Below are 27,006 nucleotides of genomic sequence, written 5' to 3' on the forward strand. Positions count from 1 at the left end.
TCAAGGATCATCTGGGAGATTATTTAGAGGACCCAGAAAAATTTATTAGAGCTTTTAAAGGTGTTACTCTGCTTTATGACCTTACTTGAAAGGATGTGTTGTATATCTTGGGACAAACACTGACTCCTAACTCAAAAACTCAAGTTTTGAGGAAAGCGGTTACTTATGGAGATGAATGGCTTGGTGATGAATCAGTTGAGAAGAGAGAGGATGAGATAGCCACCCTACCCACTGGGAATCAGGCAGTCCCGACCATAGAACCAGACTGGGACTATAACACTGCTAAAGGAAGATGGGGTCAGAGTCATTTTGTCAGATGTATTCTTGAAGGACTCAGGCAAGCACGTGCTAAGACTTTAAACTATGCTAAATTGGCAGACATAGAACAGGAGGAGAAGGAAGCTCCTGGTAAATTCCTAGATAGACTGAGACAAGCCCTTCACAGATGCACTGAGATTGATCCCGAAAGTGAAGAGGGAAGAGTGATCTTAAAAGATAGATTTCTCACTCAGTCAGCTCTAGATATCCACCATAAGCTATTAAAACAGGCATATGGACCAAATCAGTTTTTAGATAATCTGTTGCAACTGGCTCAAACGGTCTATTATGGTAGGGAATATGAGGAAAAGAAAGAAAGGCAGGAAAAGACAAAGGAACACCCTTGTAATGGTTGTCAGAACCATTCTTAAACAGCCTGAGAAAAATGCCCAGAGGGAACGAGGTGAAAAGGGATGAGTTTGCTATTACTGTGGAAAGGAGGGGCACCTCAAGCAGGATTGCCCTCAGGCATCTAAGCTGCCCCCGGATCCATGTCTGGTCTACAGTGGACCACACTGGAGGAGAGAGTGCCCTCAGAAGTGTAGGTTTCAGGGGTTGGACCCTCAAGACAATCAGGACTGAAGGTGCCTGGGGGTCCCTACACAAGCTCCCATCTTAATTACACCTGAGGGACCCCGGTAACTGTGGCAGGCCAATCTGTCGATTTCCTTTTAGACACTGGGGAGACTTTCCTTGTGCTTACTGAAGCCCCTGGCCCACTTTCTTCCTGATCCACTTCCATAGTGGGACTGTCTGGACGAGTCAAAAGGTATTATTTCAGTTGTTCTTTAAGTTGTAACTGGGACACTGATATTCTCACATGAGTTTTTGATCATGCCAGAGTCTCCCTCACCCCTTTTGGGGAGGGATATACTGAGCAAGGTCCATGCCTCTGTTCTCATGAATATGGAGCCCTCCCTTTTTCTCCCTTTAATTGAACAAAATGTAAATCCTAGAGTGTGGGCTGATGGAAAATCTGTGGGTCGAGCACAAAATGCTATTCCTGTAGTTGTCAAGATTAAAAACCTGCACTTATTTCCACATAAGAAGCAGTATCCACTGAAACCTGAGGTTAAGGATGAGTTAAAACCCATAATTGAGAATTTAAAGGAGCAGGGGCTATTAATTCCATGTAACAGTAAATGCAACAGTCCAATTTTGGATATAAAGAAATCAAATGGTAAATGGAGACTTAACCGCTATATATTGTACTAAAGAAGTAGCTGTTATGCACTGTAAAGGGCACAGCAGGGATGGGAGTAAAGTAGCCAAAGGTAATCAGCTGGCTGACTGTAAAGCCAGGAAAGCAGCACTTAATGAAACCCCTTCACTGCAGACACCTTTGATCTGGACAGGTCCTGTGGAACAGGAAAAACCACAATATACTGAGGAAAGATATGAGAAAAGAGCAGTAAAGACTACTGATAAAGGATGGTTACAGTCCACAGATGGATGATTAATAATTCTTGAAAATGCCCAATGGAAAGTTTTCCTAAAGCCTTAGAATTAACTAATTATGTAGTTCAGCTCTCAGCTTTTCAACAGGCTTTAATGGAACTCCAGGAGCTGACTCCTGACCAAGCCTCTGAGTCAAGCAAGCCTCTATTTGAGCCAGGAACAGAAGTTCTGGTAAAAACGTTGGGATCTGGGAGCCAATCCCTGAAGCTCCTGTGGGAAGGCCCTTACCAGGTTATTCTTTCTTCTCCCACATCTGTCAAAGTGCCAGGAATTGATTCGTGTGTGCATCACACTTAAGTTAAGAGGTGGCACCGTCACCAGAACTAAGTGATGTCATTTTATGTTTTTACTTTATATGCTCTGACTTTGTTCTTTCCAGATGAGCCTGATAATCTATGTGAGCCTACTTCTGCTGACTTCAAAAGTCCTGAGTCTGCCATTTGAACATCAATACAATGCCTTCCTGTCCTGCACTCATGCCTATGCCACATTCCACAATTGGTCTGCAGAGCACTCCCCTCCTCATCAGTTGAAGACTTCCCATGGTGGGTTTCTCTACATCAAGGAAAGGACTCTTTTCAACTCTGTGATGACATCTAACAATCCTCAGATGGACTGATGTAACTATGGACACAATGTAACTTTTAATTTTGATTTTAACTTGGTTTGGTGAGTATTTTGCCTTACATCTGTAACTGTATAATGAGGTTTGTTTCTAGCCATCTGAAAGCTTTTAAGTTACAAATGGTTGTCCAAGCTCCTACGAGTGCCACAGCCTCATCCAACTATTACTTACCAGGGCCTCTGGATCAGAGATCCTCAATATGAGGGTTAGGAGGATATGTTGCCTCACCAATTTAGGGACAATGCCCCTTATCAGCTCAGAAGCAGTTATGGAATGAAAATGACTCCCCTTTTCCTTGACAACATAATTCTCCTAAAAGAAAAGGGGGGAATGAGAGAGTCAATTCCTAGGCAGTTTAATAAGAAGTCTGGGGGTCCCCAAGGAAAAAGGAGTCTGGAATTCTCAAGGAGGAGGAAAGGACAATTTTTCCCCTCTATATTCCTTAAGGTTATATAACAATAATGTATCCTGCTTGAGGACCGTTTCTAGAGAAAAAAACAAAAACAAAAACAAAAACAACCTTCTGGCTAATCCTGTTACCTTAAAATGTAAATTATGGAATTGGGTCTAGTAAGGTCTTTACAACCTCCAGACATTTTTTTTTTTGATTCACTGTAATAACTAATTAAAAGGCATATAACTCCATTGCTAACACTAGCAAGGGGGTCCTTTTCTGCCCCTTTCTGATGTCTATGTCATAAGCTTTCTTTATCCTTTTTATACTTTAATAAAACTTTATTATGCAAAAACTCTGAGTGACCAAGCCTCATCTCGGGCCCCAGATTGAATTCTTCTCCTCTAGAGGCCAAGAATCCTAGTGTCCTTCGTAGTTCAGGAACAACCTTTCAATGTCAGCATGTTCTACTTATATTTGTGTTTTAGTACTTTGAATTTCACTTATTTATGCAAGGTTTTATTTTCTTGAAAAGCAGGCTTATTGAAGTGTATTTGATATAATTTTTAAAACTGTACATGTTTAATATATGCAACTTGATGAGTTTGGATATAAGCATACACCTGTTAAACCATCTTCACAATCAATGCAATAAGATATATTTATTACATTCAGAAGTTTACTTGTGTCCAGTGTGTGTGTGTGTGTGTGTGTGTGTGTGTGTGTGTTTATAGTGAGAATACTTAACATGAGGTCAACACTTTTAATGAAATGTTATGTGCATACACAATATTATTGACTGTATCACTAAATTATACAGCAGATCCCTAGAACAAATTCATCTTACATAAGTGAAGCTTGATCAGGTACCTCATGTTGCTTCCCTAGTGGCTTAGATGGTAAAGAATCTGCCTGCAATGCAGGAGACTCGGGTTCAATCCCTGGGTTGGGAAGATCCCTTGGAGAAGGGAATGGCAACCCACTCTGGTATTCTTGCCTGGAAAATTTCATGGAGAGAGGAGCCTGACCATCTACAGTTCATGGGTTCACAAAGAATCAGACATGACTGAGAAACTCACACACAAACACACCCCTCATGTTAGTGAAGTCATGCTGTATTTATTCTATGACTGACATTTATTTTTGCATAAAACCATCCAGATTCATCCACATTGTTGCAAATGGCAGAATTTCATGTTTTTGGGTTTACTAAAATGTTATTGAACATTTTTTGTAGATTATACTTTATTTACAGTTATTATAAAATGTCAGCTATTTCCCCTGTGCAGTACAATACTTCTTTTTATCTTATATATTTTACATTTAGTAGACTATGCCTCTTAACCCCTTTCACCTGTCTTGCCCATCCCCTCACTGCTCTCCCTATGCGTAGCCACTAGTTTCTTCTCTGCATCTGTGAGTCTGTTTCTTTTTGTTGTATTCATTTTTTAAATTCCTCATACAAGTAACAGTAAATACTATTTGTCTTTCTTTCATTGACTAATTCACTAAGCATAATACACTATAGATCCATCCATTTTGTCACAAATGACAAAATTTCACCTGTCTTATGGCTATTAAATATTACATCATGTGCATATACACACACACTACAGCTTCTATATCATCTGTTGATGGACATTTAGGTTGAATTCATCTCTTGGTTGTAATGGCAAAAAGTGAAAAGAAATTAAAGAGCCTCTCAATGAAGGTAAAAGAAGAGAGCAAAAAAGCTGGCTTAAAACTCAACATTCAAAAAACTAAGTTCATGCTATCCAGTCCCATCACTTCATGGTAAATAGATGGGGAAAATAAGGAAACAGTGACAGGCTTTATTTTCTTGGGCTACAAAATCAATGTGGGTGGTGACTGCAGCCATGAAATTAAAACATGTTTTCTCCTTGGAAGAAAAGCTCTGACAAGTCTGGACAGTGTGTTAAAAAGTAGAGATGTCACTTTGCCGACAAAGGTCTATCTTAGTCAAAGCCATGGGTTTTCCAGTAGCCATGTATGGATGTGAGAGTTGGACCATAAAGAAGGCTGAATGCCTAAAAAATGATGCCTTTGAGCTATGGTTCTAGAGAAGACTCTTGAGATTTCCTTGGACAACAAGAAGATAAATAGTCAATCCTAAAGAAAATTAACACTAAGCAGTCATTGAAAAGACTAAGGCTGAAGGGGAAGCTCCAAATTTTTGGCCACCTGATGCAAAGAGCCGACTCATTGGAAAAGACTTTGAAGCTGGGAAACATTAAGGGTGGGAGGATAAGCGGATGACAGAGGATGAGATGATTAGATGGTGTCATTGACTCAATGGATATGAGTTTAAGCAAATTCCAAGAGATAGTGAAGGACAGGGAATCCTGGCGTACTGCAGTCCATGGGGGTCCCCCCCCATGGGGACATGACTAAGTGACTGAACAACAAAATATATATGTATGAATGCATGTGTGCTCAGTCGTGTCCAACTCTTTATGACCCTGTGGACTGTAGCCCACTAGGCTCCTCTATCCATTGGATTTTCCAGGTAGGAGTGGGTTGCAATTTCCTCCTCCAAAGCAATTTCCCAACCCAGAGATCGAACCCGTGTCTCCTGTGCTTCCTGCATTAGCAGGTGGGTTTTTTTTTTTTTTTTAGCCACCCAGGAAACAGTGGTATGAAGCTAAAAATCAATTGTTGTTTTTCAGTCACTCAGTCGTGTCCAACTCTTTCCAAACCCATGGACTGCATCATTCTAAGTTTCCCTGTCCTTCACCTTCTCCTAGAGTTTGCTGAAACTCATGTTCGTTGAGTCGATGATGCCATCCATCCATTCTATCCTGTGTCAACCCCCTTCTCCTCCTGCCCTCAATCTTTCCCAGCATCAGTATCTTTTCCAATGAGTCAGCTCTTCCCATTAGGTGGCCAAAATAATGGAGCTTCAGCTTCAGCATCAGTCCTTCCAATGAATATTCAGGATTTATTTCCTTTAGGATTGACTGGTTTGATCTCCTTGCTGTTCAAGGAAATCTCAACAGTCTTCTCCAGCACAACAGTTTGAAGGCACTTTTTGTGGTTCAATTCTCACATCCATACATGACTACTGGAAAACCCATAGCTTTGACTAGACAGACATTTGTAGGCAAATGATGTCTCTGCTTTTCAATATGTCGTCTAAGTTTGTTATAGATTTTCTTCCAAGGAGCAAGCGTCTTTTCATTTCAAGGCTACAGTCGACATCCACAGTGATTTTGGAGCCCCCTTCCAAAAAAAACCTGTCACTGGTTCCATTTTTCCCTATCAATCTGCCATGGTGGAATGGGATCAGATGGCATGATCTTCATTGTTTTGAATGTTGAGTTTTAAGCCAGCTTTTTCACTCTCCTCTTTCACCTTCATCAAGAGGCTCTTTTAGTTCTTCTTTGCTTTCTGCCATTAGGGTGGTGTCGCCTGTATATCTGAGGTCATTGATATTTCTCTGGGGAATCTTGATTCCAGCTTCTGCTTCATGATTCTTGATTCCATCCTGGCAGTTCACATTATGTCCTCTACATATAGGTTAAATAAGCAGGTTGACAATATACAACCTTGACATATTCCTTTCATAATGTGGAACCAGTTTGTTGTTCCATATCCAGTTCTGACTGTTGCTTCTTGGCCTGCATACAGGTTTCTCAGGAGGCAAGTAAGGTGGTCTGATATTCCCATCTCTTTAAGAATTTTTCACAGTTTGTGTGTTCCAGAGAGTCAAAGGCTTTAGCATAGTCAATGAAGCAGAAATATTTTTTTTTTCTGGAACTTCCTTGCATTTTCTATGATCCCACAGATGTTGGCAATTTGATCTCTAGTTCCTCTGTCCTTTCTAAATCCACCTTTTACAACTGGAAGTTCTTGGTTCACGTTCTGATGAAGCTTAGCTTGAACAATTTTGAGCATTACCTTGCTAGCATTTGTGGTTAGAAAAGACGTAATTTCTAATGTTTTAAATTTGTTGAGACTGCCTTCTGTTCTGTTAATATCATGTGATCTATTATGGAGAATGTCTCATGTTCACTTGAAAAAAACAGTGTATTCTGACTGGTATTAAATAGAATCTCCTGTAGATATCTGTTAAGTCTAACTGGTCCAATGTATCATTTAAGGCCATTGTTTCCTTACTGATGTTCTGTCTGGACGACGCATCCATTAATTTAAGTGGGATACTAAAGTTCCCTACTATTAGTATATTTTTGTCAATTTCTCTTTTTGTGTCTGTTAATATCTGCTTTATTTACTTAATATTTCCTTATTTTTCTATACATATGGGTACCTCCATAGGACTATAAGAAGCTTTTTCAGTAGAATCTTTGCAGGCCAGAAGGGAATGGCATGATTTATTCAAATTATGAAAGAAAAAAAATTCAAACAATAATACTTTGTCTACCAAAGTTATTGTTTAAAAATTGAATGAAAGATAAAGAGTTTTCTAGACAAACAAAAGCTAAAGGAGTTTACCAACACTAATTGGCCTTAAAAAAATGTTAAAGGGACTTATTTAAGCTGAAAATTAAAGGTGTGACTAGTAATAAGAAAATATTTGAAAGAATAAATCTCACTGAAAAAGTAATTAATATAATAGAGGTATTGGATTAATCATACATAAAGGATATGTAAAGGATCTGGAGAAGATGGTGGAGGAGTAAGATAGGGAGATCACCTTTCTTCCCACATATACATCAAAAATAATTCTGCATGTGGAATAACTCCTGCAGAACACTTGCTGAATGCAGACAGAAAACTCCAGTTTTCCAAAAACACAAGTCAATCTGCTCAGAATGAGGTAGGCCAAAAGAAAAAGATAAAAAAGAGACAGAGATTTCAAGATGGGGGCCTGTGCCCTGGGGAGGGAGTCCTGAAGGAGGAAAACTTTCCACATTTTGGCAATCACTTCACAGTCAGGGATGGGGATAGGGGAGTAGGGAACTGCAGAAACTCAGAGGGGAACTCAGCAACAGGTGCCAGGAAGGGAAAACAGAGAGAATTCATGACAGAGATCTTTAAGGAAAAGCACTTCCCAGCCAAAAAGCGGTTAACGTTGCCCACAACAAGAGGGGCCTGGGTGCTGAAGTTCATGTTGTGGGGGTCATACCCCAGGGAGAGGTCCAGTGTTGGTTGCCATGAAAATATGCTGAGGGAGCTAGAACATAGCTGAGGGAATCCAGAGAAAAGGCTGGGCTTGTCAGAGAGGCAAGAGATTGTTGGCACAGTTCAGTTCAGTTCAGTTGCTCGGTCGTGTCCTACTCTTTGCAACCCCATGAATCACAGCACACCAGGCCTCCCTGTCCATCACCAACTCCCAGAGTTCACTCAGATTCATATCCATCGAGTCAGTGAGGCCATCTAGCCATCTCATCCTCTGTTGTCCCCTTCTCCTCCTGCCCCCAATTCCTCCCAGCATCAGGGTCTCTTCCAATGAGTCAACTTCGCATAAGGGGGCCAAAGAACTGGAGTTTCAGCTTTAGCATCATTCCTTCCAAAGAAATCTCAGGGCTGATCTCCTTCAGAATGCATTGGTTGGATTTCCTTGCAGTCCAAGGGACTCTCAAGAATCTTCTCCAACAACACAGTTCAAAAGCATCAATTCTTCGGTGCTCAGCCTTCTTCACAGTCCAACTCTCACATCCATACATGACCACAGGAAAAACCATAGCCTTGACTAGATGGACCTCAGTCGGCAAAGTAATGTCTCTGCTTTTGAATATGCTATCTAGGTTGGTCATAACTTTCCTTCCAAGGAGTAAGCGTCTTTTAATTTCATGGCTGCTCTCACTATCTGCAGTGATTTTGGAGCCCAAAAAAATAGTCTGATGCTGTTTCCACTGTTTCCCCATCTATTTCCCATGAAGTGATGGGACCGGATGCCATGATCTTTGTTTTCTGAATGTTGAGCTTTAAGCCAAATTTTTCACTCTCCAGTTTCACTTTCATCAAGAGGCTTTTTATCTACTCTTCACTTTCTGCCATAAGGGTGATGTCATCTGCATATCTGAGGTTATTGATATTTCTCCCAGCAATCTTGATTCCAGCTTGTGTTTCTTCCAGTCCAGTATTTCTCATGATGTACTCTGCATATAAGTTAAATAAGCAGGGTGACAATATACAGCCTTGATGTACTCCTATTCCTATTTGGAACCAGTCTGTAGTTCCATGTCCAGTTCTAACTGTTGCTTCCTGACCTGCATACAGATTTCTCAATAAGCAGGTCAGGTGGTCTGGTATTCCCATCTCTCTCAGAATTTTCCACAGTTTATTGTGATCCACACAGTCAAAGGCTTTGGCATAGTCAATAAAGCAGAAATAGATGTTTTTCTGGAACTCTCTTGCTTTTTCCATGATGCAGCAGATGTTGGCAATTTGGTCTCTGGTTCCTCTGCCTTTTCTAAAACCAGCTTGAACATCTGGAAGTTCACGGTTCACATATTGCTGAAGCCTGGCTTGGAGAATTTTGAGCATTACTTTACTAGTGTGTGAGATGTGTGCAATTGTGTGGTAGTTTGAGCATTCTTTGGCATTGCCTTTCTTTGGGATTGAAATGGAAACTGACCTTTTCCAGTCCTGTGGCCACTGCGGAGTTTTCCAAATTTGCTGCCATATTGAGTACAGTACTTTCACAACATCAGCTTTCAGTATTTGAAATAGCTCAACTGGAATGCCACACCTCCACTAGCTTTGTTCGTAGTGATGCTTTCTAAGGCCCACTTGACTTCACATTCCAGGATGTCTGGCTCTAGATGAGTGTTCACACAATCGTGATTATCTGGGTCATGTAGATATTTTTGTTCAGTTCTTCTGTGTATTCTTGCCACCTCTTCTTAATATCTTCTGCTTCTGTTAGGTCCATACCATTTCTGTCCTTTATCAGGCACATCTTTGCATGAAATGTTCCCATGGTATCTCTAATTTTCTTGAAGAGATCTCTAGTCTTTACCATTCTGTTCTTGTCCTCTATTTCTTTGCATTGATCGCTGAAGAAGCCTTTCTTACCTCTTCTTGCTCTTCTTTGGAACTCTGCATTCAGATGCTTATATCTTTCCTATTCTCCTTTGCTAGTCATTTCTCTTCTTTTCACAGTTATTTGTAAGGCCTCCCCAGACAGTCATTTTGCTTTTTTGCATTCCTTTTCCTTGGGGATGTTCTTGATCCCTGCCTCCTGTACAATGTCACGAACATCTTTCCATAGTTTATCAGGCACTCTATCTATCAAATCTAGGCCCTTAAATCTATTTCTCACTTCCACTGTATAATCATAAGGGATTTGATTTAGGTCATACCTGAATGATCTAGGGGTTTTCCCTGCTTTCTTCAATTTAAGTCTGAATTTGGTAATAAGGAATTCATGATCTGAGCCACAGTCAGCTCCTGGTCTTGTTTTTGTTGACTTTATAGAGCTTCTCCATCTTTGGCTGCAAAGAATAGAATCAATCTGATTTTGGTGTTGACCATCTGCTGATGTCCATATGTAGAGTCTTCTCTTGTGTTGTTAGAAGAGGGTGTTTGCTATGACCAGTGCATTTTCTTGGCAAAACTCTGTTAGTCTTTCCCCTGCTTCATTCCACATTCCAAGGCCAAATTTGCCTGTTACTGCAGATGTTTCTTGACCTTCTACTTTTTCATTCCAGTCCCTTATAATGAAAAGGACATCTTTTTTGGGTGTTAGTTCTAAAAGTTCTTATAGGTCTTCATAGAACCGTTCAACTTCAGTTTCTTCAGCATTACTGGTTGGGGCATAGACTTGGATAACTGTGATATTGAATGGTTTGCCTTGAAAACGAACAGAGATCATTCTGTCATTTTTGAGATTGCATCCAAGTACTGCATTTCAGACTCTTTTGTTGCCCATGATGGCTACTCCATTTCTTCTGAGGGATTCCTGCCTGCAGTAGTAGATATAATGGTCATCTGAGTTAAATTCACCCATTCCAGTCCATTTTATTTGGTGATTCCTAGAATGTTGATGTTCACCCTTGCCATCTCTTGTTTGACCACTTCCAGTTTGCCTTGATTCATGGACCTGACATTCCAGGTTCTTATGCAATATTGCTTTTTACAGTATCGGACCTTGCTTCTATCACCAGTCACATCCACAACTGGGTATTGTTTTTGCTTTGGCTCCATCCCTTCATTCTTTCTGGAGTTATTTCTCCACTGATCTCCAGTAGCGTGTTGGGCACCTACTGACCTGGGGAGTTCCTCTTTCAGTATCCTATCATTTTGCCTTTTCATACTGTTCATGGGGTTCTCAAGGCAAGAATACTGAAGTGGTTTGCCATTCGCTTCTCCAGTGGACCACATTCTGTCAGACCTCTCCATCATGACCCACCCATCTTAGGTTGCCCCATGGGCAGGGACCCTTTAATTCCTCACAGATCTCAGGAATTCCTCTAATTTCTTGCAGATATCAGGAACCTGCCTTCATAAAGTCCATAAGTTGTAAGAACAACAGTTATGAATTTACCATAGAGAACATACAGTTGTTCAGAAAAGCTGGCAGGAAAGCCAGAGGTGAAACTAGATGCAACTTCAGTTTACAGTCCCAGAGTGAGGAACTCAAACCGAGTGGCTACTACCAAAGCCAGGGAGAATGCCTGCAACAGTGGACAAAATAGTACTGCTGTGGTTCCAGCCCTGGAAGTAGCAGCAACCATCAAGCCATGAGCAGGCACAAGCTATAGTCCACACATTCCTGGGAGCCAAAGCAGCTTGGCTCTTTCTGTGGACCCATGACCTGGGAGCAATTTCTCTGGGAGATCTCATGACCTGCCTCAGACTATAATAACATCAATCAGGTCTCTGCCACCACAGGCATTCCCTGGTACATTACAATTGTGGCTGCCATACCCCACCCTCTCCCCAGCCCAACTGAGCTAGTGAGCTTTAATAAACCTCAGCCTTCATCACCTTTTGTCTGGGCAGGGAACAGACACCGGAGCGTGGCCTACAAGCAGAGGCAGTCCCAAAACTAAAGCAGACCACCATGGGCTGCGTGACAAAGCAAGAGGTATGGAATTAGCACTTGAAGCCACAGGTTCAGCAGATTAAATCCCCACAATTAACTCGAGAGTGTGGACTATGGAGGTAAATGTCGACTTTGCAAGCAAGTACAAGCTGGCTAAGGGCAGATCTGAGTCTGAGAAGAACCCATAGTGCCCTCAGCATGTCCAGACACCTTCCTAGAATTATTGGAGAACTTCATGAGTAGGCAGATTGGCTGGTGCACACTACATGAAGAGGTCAATGGAGGAGTAAGAAGGACATTCTTCTGCAAAACAGTTGAGCCTCCCGGTCACGCCCAACTCTCTGTGACGCTGGGCCTCCCTGTCCGTCACCAACTCCCAGAATTCACCCAAAGCCATGTTCGTCGAGTCAGTGATGCCATCCAACCATTTCATACTCTGTCATCCCCATCTGCTCCTGCCATCAATCTTTCCCAGCATCAGGGTCTTTTCTAATGAGTCAGCTCTTAGCATCAGGTGGCCAAAGTATTGGAGTTTCAGCTTCAACATGAGTCCTTCCAATGAACACCCAAGACTGATCTCCATTAGGATGGACTGGTTGGATAACCTTGCAGGCCAAGGGACTCTCAAGAGTCTTCTCCAACACTACACTTCAAAAGTATCAATTCTCTGGCACTCAGCTTTCTTCCCAGTCCAACTCTCACATCCATATATGACCATTGGAAAAACTATAGCCTGACTAGACGGACCTTTGTTGGCAAAGTAATGTCTCTGCTTTTGAATATGCTATCTGGGTTGGTCATACCTTTCCTTCCAAGGAGTAAGCATCTTTTAATTTAATGGCTGCAATCACCATCTGCAGTGATTTTGGAGCCCAGAAAAATAAAGTAGGCCACTGTTTCTACTGTTTCCCCATTTATTTTCCATGAAGTGATGGGACCAGATGCAGCGATCTTAATTTTCTGAATGTTGAACCTTCAACCAACATTTTTACTCTCGTCTTTGACTTGCATCAAAAAGCTTTTTAGTTTCTCTTCACTTTCTGCCATAAGGGTGGTGTCATCTGCATATCTGAGGTTATTGATATTTCTCCTGGCAATCTTGATTCCAGCTTGTGCTTCTTCCAGCCAAGCACTTCTCATGATGTACTCTGCATAGAAGTTAAATAAGCAGGGTGACAATATATAGCCTTGATGTACCCCTTTTCCTATTTGGAACCAGTCTGTTATTCCATGTCCAGTTCTAACCGTTGCTTCCTGACCTGCATATAGGTTTCTCAAAAGGCAGGTCAGGTGATCTGGTATTCCCATCTCTTTCAGAATTTTCCAGTTTATTTTGGTCCACGTGTTGCTGAGAGCTACCGCACGTCCGAAGTCAGGGACAGCGGCCCAGAGTGCCAGGCTGCTATGGCGCAGGAACGGCTGGGAGGAGCCACCCCACGTCCGAGGTCAGGGCAGTGGCTTGGAGGAGCTACCGAGCATCCGAGGCCAGTGGCAGCCAGGAGGAAACACCCCGTGTCCGAGGTCAGGGGCGGCCGGGACAAGCCACCTCGCGCAGGAGGCCAGGGGCAGTGACCCTGGGGAGCCACGCCGAGCTTGAGGCCAGGGGAGGCAGCTGGGAGGAGCCAGCCATGCCTGAGGCCAGGGCCAGCGGCTGGGAGGAGCAACCCAAAGAGCAGTGGCTGAGCAGACACAGGAGGGCCTAGAGGAGATATCCCAAGTTGAAGGTCAGGAACGGTGGCGGTAAGGAGATACCCCTCATCCAAGGTAAGGAGCAGTGGCTGCACTTTGCTGGAGCAGCCATGAAGATATACCCCACGCCCAAGGTAAGAGAAATGCAAGTAAGATGGTAAGTGTTGCAAGAGGGCATCAGAGGGCAGATACACTGAAACCATACTCACAGAAGACTAGTCAATCTAATCACACTAGGACCACAGCCCTGTCTAACTCAATGAAACCAAGACATGCCTGCGGGGCAACCCAAGATGGGTGGGTCATGGTGGAGAGGTCTGACAGAATGTGGTCCACTGGAGAAGGGAATGGCAAGCCACTTCAGTATTCTTGCCTTGAGAACCCCATGAACAGCATGAAAAGGCAAAATGATAGGATACTGAAAGAGGAACTCCCCAGGTCATTAGGTGCCCACTATGCTACTGGAGATCAGTGGAGAAATAACTGCAGAAAGAATGAAAGGTTGGAGCCAAAGCAAAAACAATACCCAATTGTGGATGTGACTGGTGATAGAAGCAAGATCCGATGCTGTAAAGAGCAATATTGCATAAGAACCTGGAATGTCAGGTCCATGAATCAAGGCAAATTGGAAGTGGTCAAACAAGAGATGGCAAGGGTGAACATCAACATTCTAGGAATCACCAAATAAAATGGACTGGAATGGGTGAATTTAACTCAGATGACCATTATATCTACTACTGCAGGCAGGAATCCCTCAGAAGAAATGGAGTAGCCATTATGGTCAACAAAAGAGTCCAAAATGCAGTACTTGGATGCAATCTCAAAAACGACAGAATTATCTCTGTTCGTCTCCAAGGCAAACCATTCAATATCACAGTTATCCAAGTCTATGCCCCAACCAGTAATGCTGAAGAAACTGAAGTTGAATGGTTTTATGAAGACCAGAACCCCGGGAGATGGTGATGGACAGGGAGGCCTGGCATGCTGTGATTCATGGGGTCGCAAAAAGTCAGACATGACTGAGCAACTGAAATGAACTGAACAAGACCTTTTAGAACTAATACCCCCAAAAGATGTCCTTTTCATTATAGGGGACTGGAATGCAAAAGTAGGAAGTCAGGAAACACCTGGACTAACAGGCAAATTTGGCCTTGGAATGCAGAATGAAGCAGGGCAAAGACTAATAGAGTTTTGCAAGAAAATGCACTAGTCATAGCAAACACCCTCTTCCAACAACACAAGAGAAGACTCTACACATGAACATCACCAGATGATCAACACCAAAATCAGATTGATTCTATTCTAAACAGTGGAAAATTCTGAAAGAGACAGGAATACCAGACCACTTCACCTGCCTCTTGAGAAATCTGTATGCAGGTCAGGAAGCAACAGTTAGAACTGGATATGGAACAACAGACTGCTTCCAAATAGGAAAGGGATTACGTCAAGGCTGTATATTGTCACCCTGCTTATTTAACTTATATGCAGAGTACATCATGAGAAACACTGGGCTGGAAGAAGCACAAGCTGGAATCAAGATTGCTGGGAGAAATATCAATAACCTTAGATATGCAGATGACACCACCCTTATGGCAGAAAGTGAAGTGGAGCTAAAAATCCTCTTGATGAAAGTGAAAGAGGAGAGGGAAAAAGTTGGCTTAAAGCTCAACATTCAGAAAACGAAGATCATGGCATCCGGTCCCATCACTTCATGGGAAATAGATGAGGAAACAGTGGAAACAGTGTCAGACTTTATGTTTTTGGGCTCCAAAATCACTGCAGATGGTGATAGCAGCCATGAAATTAAAAGACGCTTACTCTTTGGAAGAAAAGTTATGACCAACCTAGATAGCATATTCAAAAGCAGAGACATTACTTTGCCGACTAAGGTCCATCTAGTCAACGCTATGGTTTTTCCTGTGGTCATGTATGGATGTGAGAGTTAGACTGTGAAGAAGACTGAGCACTGAAGAATTGATGCTTTTGAACTGTGGTGTTGGAGAAGACTCTTAAGAGTCCCTTGGACTGCAAGAAGATCGAACCAGTTCATTCTGAAGGAGATGAACCCTGGGATTTCTTTGGAAGGAATGATGCTAAAGCTGAAACTCCAGTCCTTTGGCCACCTCACGAGAAGAGTTGACTCATTGGAAAAGACTCTGATGCTGGGAGGGATTGGGGCAGGAGGAGAAGGGGACGACAGAGGATGAGACGGCTGGATGGCATCACGGACTCGATGGTCGTGAGTCTGGGTGAACTCTGTGTGATTAACAGGTAGGCCAGGCATGCTGCAATTCATGGGGTCACAAAGGGTCAGACTCGACTGAGCGAATAAACTGAACTGAACACAGTGAAAGGCTTTGGCATAGTCAATAAAGCAGAAATAGATCTTTTTCTGGAACTCTCTCTTTTATTTTTTTTTTCCCATGATCCAGTGGATGTTGGCAATTTGCCCTCTGGTTTCTCTGCCTTTTCTAAAACCAGCTTGAACATCTGGAATTTCACTTTTCACTTATTGCAGAAGCCTAGGTTGGATAATTTTGAGCATTACTTCACTAGCGTGTCGGATGAGTGCAATTGTGCGGTAGTTTGAGCACTCTTTGGAATTACCTTTCTTTGGGATTGGAATGAAAACTGACCTTTTCCCATCCTGTGGCTCCTGCTGAGTTTTCCAAATTTGCTGGCATATTGAGTGCAGCACTTTCACAGCGTCATGTTTCAGGGTTTGAAATAGCTCAACTGGAATTCCATCACCTCCACTAGCTTTGTTCACAGTGATGCTTCCTAAGGCCCACTTGACTTCACATTCCAGGATATCTGGCTCTAGGTGAGTGATCACACCATCTTACAACCACTCTAATATAACTTTTTTTTAATATCTTCTTTTTCATACTATTCCAATATTTTTTATTATTCCTTTAATTTTTACCTTACATTTTTCTTTCTTAAAAAATCTACACCAGTGGCGGATCCATGTTTATGTATGGAAAAACCAATAAAATACTGTGAAGTAATTAGCCCTCAATTCAAATAAATTTTTAAAAATCTAATTTTTAAATAAACTTATTTTAGTTTATGTTTTTCCCATTTTTACCATACTATTCAGTTATATTGTATTTTATCCATATTTCTTATTTTGTATTTTTGCTAATCTAGTGTTTAGTGTTTTTACTTACGAGTTTATTGGCTTGATTTCTCTCTTCTCTTTTTATTCTTGTTTATGCCCCTTTTTCTTTTTGTAAGTTTGTGAATTGCTTTGGGTGTTCTTTGCTGATGAATGTTGCTTTCACTATTAATCTTGGCATTTGTCTTATCACCTACCTCTTGAGTCTCTCTCCCCTTTCAATTATTCCAACAATTATTGGATAAAACATCCTATAAGTATTAATTAGGTCCAACTGGTCCAATGTATCATTTAAGGCTTGTGTTTCTTTATTAATTTTCTATCTGGATGATACTGACTATAAGGTTATTTGTAGGCTGTAATTAAATATACATTAAATCTTTACTAAATAAATACTAACAAAATGATGTAGTTCTTTTTATGATATGCCATGGATCGTAAAATATTTCTTTCACTTTTTAAAAATGCTTTTTTTTTTCTTTTTTCTCTTTGTAACTTAAAAATATCTTCGGTCTCACATATTCTTTCATCTGTTTGGTCTGTTCTATTCTTGATGCTTTCCCTTGCATTTTTTTTCTTATTTCAATCATTGGATTCTTTAAAGTCAAAATTTTCTGTTTGTGTATTTCTCTATTTATTTAAATATATATATTTATTTATTGTAGTTGGAGGCTAATTACTTTACAATATTGTATTGGTTTTGCCATACATCAACAAGAATCTGCCACGGTTGTACATGTGTTCCCCATCCTGAACCCCCCTCCCACCTCCCACCCCATATCATCCCTCTGGGTAGTCCCAGTACACCAGCCCCAAGCATCCTCTATCATGTATCAAAACTGGGCGGGTGATTCATTTCATATATGATATTAAACATGTTTCAATTCCATTCTCCCAAATCATCCTATCCTCGCCCTCTCCCACAGAGTCCAAAAGACTTTTCTATACATCTGTGTCTCTTTTGCTGTCTCACATACAGGGTTATTGCTACCATCTTTCTAAATTCCATATATATATATATATATATATATATATATATATATATATATATATGTTAGTATACTGTATTGGTGTTTTTCTTTCTGGCTTACTTCACTCTGTATAATTGGCTCCAGTTTCATCCACATAATTAGAACTGATTCAAATGTATTCTTTTTAATGGCTGTGTATTGTGTATGTCTACGACAGCTTTCTTATCCATTCATCTGCTGATGGACATCTAGGTTGTTTCAAAGCCTTGGCTATTATAAACAGTGCTGCAATGAACATTGGGGTATATGTGTCTCTTTCAATTCTGGTTTCCTCAGTGTGTATGCCCAGCAGTGGGATTGCTGGATCGTATGGCAGTTTTATTCCCAGCTTTTAAGGACTCTCTACACTGTTCTTCATAGTGGCTATACTAGTTTGCATTCCCACCAACAGTGTAAGAGGGTTCCCTTTTCTCTACATCCTCTCCAGCATTTATTGCTTGTAGACTTTTGGATCACAGCCATTCTGACTGGCGTGAAATGGCACCTCTTTGTGGTTTTGATTGGCATTTCTCTGATAATGAGTGATGTTGAGCATCTTTTCATGTGTTTGTTAGCCATCTGTATGTCTTCTTTGGAGAAATGACTAGTTATTTGGTCCATTTTTTGATTGGGTCGTTTATTTTTCTGGAATTGAACTGCAGGAGTTGCTTGTATATATTTGGATTAATTCTTTGTCAGTTGCTTCATTTGCTATTATTTTCTCCCAATCTGAAGGCTGTCTTTTCACCTTGCTTACAGTTTCCTTTGTTGTGCAGAAGCTTTTAAGTTTAATTAGGTCCCATTTGTTTATTTTTGCTTTTATTTCCAATATTCTGGGAGGTGGGTCATAGAGGATCCTGCTGTGATTTATGTCCGAGAGTGTTTTGCCTATGTTCTCCTCTAGGAGTTTTATACTTTCTGATCTTACATTTAGATTGTTAATCCATTTTGAGTTTATTTTTGTGTATGATGTTAGAAAGTGCTCTAGTTTCATTCTTTTACAAGTGGTTGACCAGTTTTCCAGCACTACTTGTTAAAGAGATTTTCTTTTCTCCATTGTATATTATGCCTCCTTTGTCAAAGATAAGGTGTCCATTGGTGGATTTATCTCTGGGCTTTCTATTTTGTTCCATTGATCTATATTTCTGTCTTTGTGCCAGTACCATGCCATCTTGAAGACTGTGGCTTTGTAGTAGAGCCTGAAATCAGGCAGGTTGATTCTTCCAGTTACATTTTTCTTTCTCAAGATTGCTTTGGCTATTCGAGGTTTTTTTGGATTTCCCTAAAAATTGTGAAATTATTTGTTCTAGCTCTGGGAAAAAATGCCATCGGTAGTTTGATAAGGATTGCATTGAATATATAGATTGCTTTGGGTAGTGTTCTCATTTTCACTATATTGATTCTTCTCATCCATGAACCCAGTATATTTCTCCATCTATTAGTGTCCTTTTTGGTTTCATTCACCTGTGTTTTTTAGTTTTCTATATACACGTTTTCTGTTTCTTTAGGTACTGGAGTGGGTTGCCATTTCCTTCTCCAGGGGATCTTCCCGACCCAGGGATCGAGCCCAGGTCTCCCGCATTGCAGGCAGATGCTTTAACCTCTAAGCCACCAGGGAAGCCAGATATGTTCCAAAGTATTTTATTCTTTTCGTTGCAATGGTGAATGAAATTGTTTCTTTAATTTCTCTTTCTATTTTCTCATTATTTGTGTATAGGAATGCAAGGAATTTATGTGTGTTGATTTTATATCCTGCCACTTTACTATATTGATTAGCTCTAGTAATTTCCTGTGGAGTTTTTAGGGTTTTCTATGTAGAGGATCATGTCATCTGCAAACAGTGAGAGTTTTACTTCTTCTTTTCCAATTTGGATTCCTTTCACTTCTTTTTCTCCTCTGATTGCTGTGGCCAAAACTTCCAAAACTGTGTTGAATAGTAGTGGTGAAAGTTGACATCCTTCTCTTGTTCTTGACTTTAGGAGAAATGCTTTCAATTTTTCACCATTAGGGATAATGTTTTCTGTGGTTTTGTCATATATAGCTTTTATTATGTTGAGGTATGTTCCTTCTATTCTTGCTTTCTGGAGAGTTTTTTTTTTTTATCATAAATGGATGTTGAATTTCGTCAAAGGCATTCTCTGTATCTACTGACATAATCATATGGCTTTTACTTTTCAATTTGTTAATGTGGTGTATTACATTGATTGATTTCCAGATATTGAAGAATCCTTGCATCCCTGGGATAAAGCCCACTTGATCATGGTGTATGATCTTTTTAATGTGTTGTAGGATTCTGATTGCTAGAATTTTGTTAAGGATTTTTACATCTATGTTCATCAGTGATAATGGCCTGTAGTTTTCTTTTCTTTCTTTCTTTCTTTCTATCTTTTTTTTGTGGCATCTTTGTCAGGTTTTGGTATTAGGGTGATGGTGGCCTCATAGAATGAGTTTGGAAGTTTACCTTCCTCTGAAATTTTCTGGAAGAGTTTGAGTAGGATAGGTGTTAGCTCCTCTCTAAGTTTTGGTAGAATTCAGCTGTGAAGCTGTCTAGACCTGGGCTTTTGTTTGCTGGAAGATTTCTGATTACAGTTTCAATTTCCATGCTTGTGATGGGTCTGTTAAGATTTTCCATTTCTTCCTGGTTCAGTTTTGGCAAGTCGTACTTTTCTAAGAATTTGTCCATTTCTTCCACATTGTCCATTTAATTGGCATATAATTGCTGATAGTAGTCTCTTGTGACCCTTTGTATTTCTGTGTTGTCTGTTGTGATCTCTCCAATTTCATTTCTAATTTTATTGATTTGATTTTTTTTTCTTTTTTTTTTCTTTTTTTTATTTTTTTAATTTTTAGTTTTTTATTTTTTAAATTTTAAAATCTTTAATTCTTACATGCATTCCCAAACATGAACCCCCCTCCCACCTCCCTCCCCATAACATCTTTCTGGGTCATCCCCATGCACCAGCCCCAAGCATGCTGCATCCTGCGTCAGACATAGACTGGCGATTCAATTCACATGATAGTATACATGTTAGAATGTCATTCTCCCAAATCATCCCACCCTCTCCCTCTCCCTCTGAGTCCAAAAGTCCGTTATACACATCTGTGTCTCTTTCCCTGTCTTGCATACAGGGTCGTCATTGCCATCTTCCTAAATTCCATATATATGTGTTAGTATACTGTATTGGTGTTTTTCTTTCTGGCTTACTTCACTCTGTATAATCGGCTCCAGTTTCATCCATCTCATCAGAACTGATTAGGCAAAACACTCTCAGACATAAATCACAGCAGGATCCTCTATGATCCACCTCCCAGAATGCTGGAAATAAAAGCAAAAATAAACAAATGGGATCTAATTAAAATTAAAAGCTTCTGCACAACAAAGGAAAATATAAGCAAGGTGAAAAGACAGCCATCTGAATGGGAGAAAATAATAGCAAATGAAGCAACTGACAAACAACTAATCTCAAAAATATACAAGCAACTTATGCAGCTCAACTCCAGAAAAATAAACGACCCAATCAAAAAATGGGCCAAAGAACTAAATAGACATTTCTCCAAAGAAGACATACGGATGGCTAACAAACACATGAAAAGATGCTCAACATCACTCATTATCAGAGAAATGCAAATCAAAACCACAATGAGGTACCACTTCACACCAGTCAGAATGGCTGCGATCCAAAAATCTGCAAGCAATAAATGCTGGAGAGGGTGTGGAGAAAAGGGAACCCTCCTACACTGTTGGTGGGAATGCAAACTAGTACAGCCACTATGGAGAACAGTGTGGAGATTCCTTAAAAAATTGCAAATAGAACTACCTTATGACCCAGCAATCCCACTTCTGGGCATACACACCGAGGAAACCAGAATTGAAAGAGACACATGTACCCCAATGTTCATCGCAGCACTGTTTATAATAGCCAGGACATGGAAACAACCTAGATGTCCATCAGCAGATGAATGGATAAGAAAGCTGTGGTACATATACACAATGGAGTATTGATTTGATTTTTCTCCCTTTGTTTCTTGATGAGTCTGGCTAATGGTTTGTCAATTTTATTTATCCTTTCAAAGAACCAGCTTTTGGCTTTGTTCAATTTTGATATGGTCTCTTTTGTTTCTTTTGCATTTATTTCTCCCCTAAATTTAAGATTTCCTCCCTCTACTAACCCTGGGGTTCTTCCTTTCTTCCTTTTCTAGTTGCTTTAGGTGTGGCGTTAGGTTATTTATTTGACTTTTTTCTTGTTTCTTGAGGTATGCCTATAATGCTATGAACCTTCTCCTTAGAACTATTTTTCCAGTGTCCCACAGGTTTTGTGTTGTTTTGTTTTCATTTTCATTCGTTTCAATGCATATTTTGATTTCTTCTGTTATTTGTTGGTTATTCAGCAGCATGTTGTTCAGCCTCCATATGTTGGAATTTTTAATAGTTTTTTTTTTTTTTTCCTGTAATTGATATCTAATCTTACTGCATTGTGGTCAGAAAAGATGCTTGGAATGATTTCATTTTTTTTTTGAATTTACCAAGGCTAGATTTATGGCCCAGGATGTCATCTATTCTGGAGAAGGTTCCATGTGCACTTGAGAAAAGGTGAAATTTATTGTTTTAGGGTGAAATATCTTATAGATATCAATTAGGTTTAACTTGTCTATTTAAAGTTTGTGTTTCCTTGTTAATTTTTTGTTTATTTGACCTATCCATAGGTGTTAGTGGGGTATTAAAGTCTTCCACTATTATTGTGTTATTGTTAATTTCCCCTTTCAGACATGTTAGCATTTGTCTTACATATTGTGGTGCTCCTATGTTGGGTGCATATATATTTATAATTGTTATATCTTCTTCTTGGATTGATTCTTTGATCATATGTGATGTCCTTCTTTGTCTCTTTTCACAACCTTTATTTTAAAGTCTATTTTATCTGATATGAGTTTTGCAACCCCTGCTTTCTTTTGGTCTCTATTTGCATGGAATATTTTTTTCCAGCCCTTCACTTTCAGTCTGTATGTGTCCCTTGTTTTGAGGTGGGTCTCTTGTAGACAACATACATAGTGGTCTTGTTTTTTGTATCCATTCAGCCAGTCTTTGTCTTTTGGTTGGGGCATTCAACCCATTTACGTTTAAGATAATTATTAATAAGTATGTTCCCATTGCCATTCATTTTATTCTTTTGGGTTCGAGTTTATACACCCTTTTTGTGTTTCTTGTCTAGAGAAGATCCTTTAGTATTTATTGGAGAGCTGGTTTGGTGGTACTGAATTCTTTCAGCTTTTGCTTGTCTGTAAAGCTTTTGATTTCTCCTTCATATTTGATTGAGATCCTTGCTCGGTACAGTAATCTGGGCTATAGGTTATTTCCTTTCATCACTTTACGTATGCCTGCCATTCCCTCCTGGCCAGAAGAGTTTCTATTGAAAGACCAGCTGTTATCCTTATGGGAATCCCCTTGTGTGTTATTTGTTGTTTTTTCCCTTGCTGCTTTTAATATTTGTTATTTATGTTTGATCTTTGTTAATTTCATTTATATGTGCCTTGGGGTGTTTTACCTTGGGTTTATCCTGTTTGGGACTCTCTGTTTTTTTTGGACTTGGATGATTATTTCCTTCCTCATTTTAGGGAATTTTTCAACTATTATCTCCTCAAATATTTTTTCATGGTCTTTCTTTTGGTCTTCTTCTTCTGGGACTCTTATGATTCAAATGTTCGGTTGTTTAATATTGTCCCAGTGGCCTCTGAGATTGTCCTCATTTCTTTTAATTCTTTTTTTTTTCCTCTCTGATTCATTTATTTCTACCATTCTATATTCTACCTCACTAATCCTATTTTCTGCCTCCATTATTCTATTTGTTACCTCCAGAGTATTTTTTATCTCATTTATTGCATTGTTCATTATACATTGACTCTTTTTTATTTCTTCTAGGTCCTTGTTAACCCTTTCTTGCATCTTCTCAATCCTTGTCTCCAGGCTGTTTTTCTGTAATTCCATTTTGTTTTCAAGATATTTGATCATTTTCACTATCATTATTTGGAATTCTTTATCAGGTAGATTCCCTATCTCTTCCTCTTTAGATTGGTTTGGTGGGCATTTATCCTGTTCCTTTACCTGTTGGATATTCCTCTGTGTCTTCATCTTGTGTATATTGCTGCATTTGGGGTGGCCTTTCTGTATTCTGGCAGTTTGTGGAGTTCTCTTTATTGTGGAATTTCCTCATTGAGGGTGGGGTTATATCAGTGGCTTGTCAAGGTTTCTTGGTTAGGGAAGCTTGTGTCGGTGTTCTGATGGATGGAGCTGGATTTCTTCTCTCTGGAGTGCAATGAACTGTCCAGTAATGAATTATGAGATGTCAGTTGTTTTGGGGTAACTTTGGGCATCCTGTATATCGAAGCTCAGGGCTGTGTTCCTGTGTGGCTGGATAATTTGCCTGGTATGTCTTGCTCTGGAACTTGTTGGCCCTTGGGTGGTGCTTTGTTTCTGTGTAGGTATGGATGTGAGAGTTGGACTGTTGAGAAGGCTGAGCACCAAAGAATTGATGCTTTTGAACTGTGGTGTTGGAGAAGACTCTTGAGAATCCCTTGGACTGCAAGGAGATCCAACCAGTCCATTCTGAAGGAGATCAGCCCTGGGATTTCTTTGGAAGGAATGATGCTGAAGCTGAAACTCCAGTACTTTGGCCACCTCACGAGAAGAGTTGACTCATTGGAAAAGACTCTGATGCTGGGAGGGATTGGGGGCAGGAGAAGAAGGGGATGACAGAGGATGAGATTGCTGGATAGCATCCCTGACTCGATGGACGTGAGTCTGAGTGAACTCCGGGAGTTGGTGATGGACAGGGAGGCCTGGCGTGCTGCGATTCATGGGGTTACAGAGAGTCGGACACGGCTGAGTGACTGAACTGAACTGAACTGATGGAGGCATTAGATGAGTTCCTATCGATTAATGTTCCCTGGGGTCAGGATTTCTCTGTTGTTCTCAGGATTTGGACTTAAGCCTCCTGTTTCTGGTTTTCAATCTTATTCTTACAGTAGCCTCAAGACTTCTCCATCTATACAGTACAATTGATAAAACATCTAGGTTAAAGATGAAAAGTTTCTCCACAGTGAGGGACACCCAGAGAGGTTCACAGTGTTACATGGAGAAGAGAAGAGGCAGGAGGGAGATAGAGGTGACCAGGATGAGATGAGGTGGAGTCAAAAGAGGAGAGAGAAAACTAGCCAGTAATCACTTCCTTATGTGCGCTCCACAGTCTGGACTGCTCAGAGATGTTCACTGAGTTATACAGAGAAGGGTAGAGGGAGGAAGGAGACAGAGGTGGCCAGGAAGATAAAGGGGGGAATCAAAAGGAGAGAGACAGATTCAGCCAGTAATCAGTTCCCTAAGTGATCTCCACCGTCCAGAACACACAAAGAGATTCACATAGTTGGGTTGAGAAGAGAAGGGGGAGGGAGGAGATAGAGGCCTGGAGGAGAAAAAGGAGAGTTGAAAGGAGGAGAGAGCAGTCAAGCCAATAATCTCACTCCCTAGTAAAAATGGGTACTGAAGATTGGGTTCTTAAGGGTACAAAATTGATAACAAATACCAAAGAGCAAATATTAAAAATCTAAAAGAGAGGTTGAATTTTCAAAAATACAATATTAAGGAAAAGAAAAGAAAAGTCACAAAAATTATAAAATATATATGTATGAAGTTTGCTTTAAAAAATAGGGTCTCATTTTTTGGCAAGGTAATAGTAGGTTACAAAAATGAAAAATAAAGAAACAATAGAGGACTTAAAAACTAAAAAAAAAAAAATTAAGAATGATAGTAAAAAATATATCTAGGACTTCCTCTGGTGTTGTTGTGGGTAGTGTGGGGTGAGTTCATTTTTGGATAGTTTCTTGATCCAGCTTATATTTCTCAAGACCTACAGGCCCTTTCCTATGTAGTCAGTAGTAACTACAGGTTTTTAATCTATTGCACCTATCACTTCCAAGGCCGTTCCCTCTGTTTTAGCTTCTTCTGTTTGCTGGTCTCTTCAGTGTCTACTTTCCACCCTGACACAAGGGGGCGCTGAAGGACACTTTTTTTAGGCTCACTTGTTCAGTAGTGCTGTGGGGAGGGAGGAGTGCTGCAAACAAATAACACTGGAGTGTGCTCGCAGTGTCTAGGCCACACTGGGTTTGCCCTCACTCATGGTGTGTGTGCTTTCCCTGTCTACACTGATTAGGCTCTAGGTTGCTCTGCTGGGAACTGTCTGAGGCTGGCCCTGGGTTGTATGCACTTCCCAGGTCTAAGCTGCTCAGGTTCAGTTACTCAGGTAGTCCTCAGAGGTGCAGACTCGGTTGGGCTTGCATTTTGTGTCCTTCCCAGGTCCAAGCAGCTCAGGTGATCAGGTGTTTGGTGAGTGTGGTCACTGTGACTTATTGCCTCCCCCGTCCCTGCAACTCAGTTTTCTGGGTGTCCAACTGGTGTACCTTCTCAGGCAGATGTTGACCATCCAGAATCCTAAGAAGTCTGTTATCAATGAAGCCTGCTTGCAGTTTGTTAGATAATGCCTTTCTGGGGCTGCGATGGTCCCCTTCCGGCTCTGGCTGCCTGTCACTGGAGTGGGATGGTCTGCAGCCAGCTAGCTTTGCTCAGTCCTTTGTTCTGTGAGCCGGCCTGGTGGTGTTTAGGTTAGGGCTTTTCTCGTGGTAGCTATCCCACAGTCTGGTTTGCAAGCCCAAGTTAGTTCCCTCAGATTGCCCTTGGGGCATTCAGGCCTGGTCCATACTCTAAGCAATGCAGCCCACACCTCCTTGCCCAGCCCCCGCTTGCTAGTGGTGGATACAGGCATTTGTGCTGCTTCTCCGCTGGGGATGTGGGTTTGAATTATTTATTTATTTTTCCTCCTGGTTATGTTACCCTCTGTGGTTCCAAGGTTCGCCACAGACTCAGCAGTGAGAGTGCTTCCTGGTGTTTGGAAACTTCTCTCTTTTTTAAGACTCCCTTCCCAAGACAGAGCTCTGTTCCCACCTCTTTTGTATCTCTTTTTGTCTTTTATATTTTTTCCTACCTTCTTTCAAAGACAATGGGCTGCTCTTTTGGGTGCCTGATATCCTCTGCCAGCATTCAGAAGTTGTTTTGTGGAATTTACTCAGCCTTTAAATATCTCCCCATCCTATTCCTCTGCCATCTTAGGGCCACCTCTTATGTTTCTTTCTTACTTTGATAACTTCTATGTTAAATTTCTAATTTTATTCATATGTTATTTTACTAATTTCATTGAATTTTCTTTCTGTGTCTTTTTTTGTAGCTTATTGATTTTCCTCAAAATGGCTACTTTGAATACTTTCTATTGTAAATTATAAATCCCATGTATTGGGGTTCGTTTACTAAAGATTATTGTGAACCTTTGTTTATGTCATGTTTATTTTCTCATGTTTCTTGAAGATTTGTGTTAC

At 40.6% G+C, this 27,006-nt stretch overlaps 1 pseudogene; it reads left to right on the forward strand.

The window, feature by feature from the left end:
• The first annotated feature begins 2,155 nt into the window (after positions 1 to 2,155).
• LOC138930748 (endogenous retrovirus group PABLB member 1 Env polyprotein-like) overlaps positions 2,156 to 27,006 on the forward strand; it is a 57,108-nt pseudogene continuing 32,257 nt past the window's right edge.

Source organism: Ovis canadensis, chromosome X (assembly GCF_042477335.2).
Source record: "Ovis canadensis isolate MfBH-ARS-UI-01 breed Bighorn chromosome X, ARS-UI_OviCan_v2, whole genome shotgun sequence".
Taxonomy (NCBI): domain Eukaryota; kingdom Metazoa; phylum Chordata; class Mammalia; order Artiodactyla; family Bovidae; genus Ovis; species Ovis canadensis.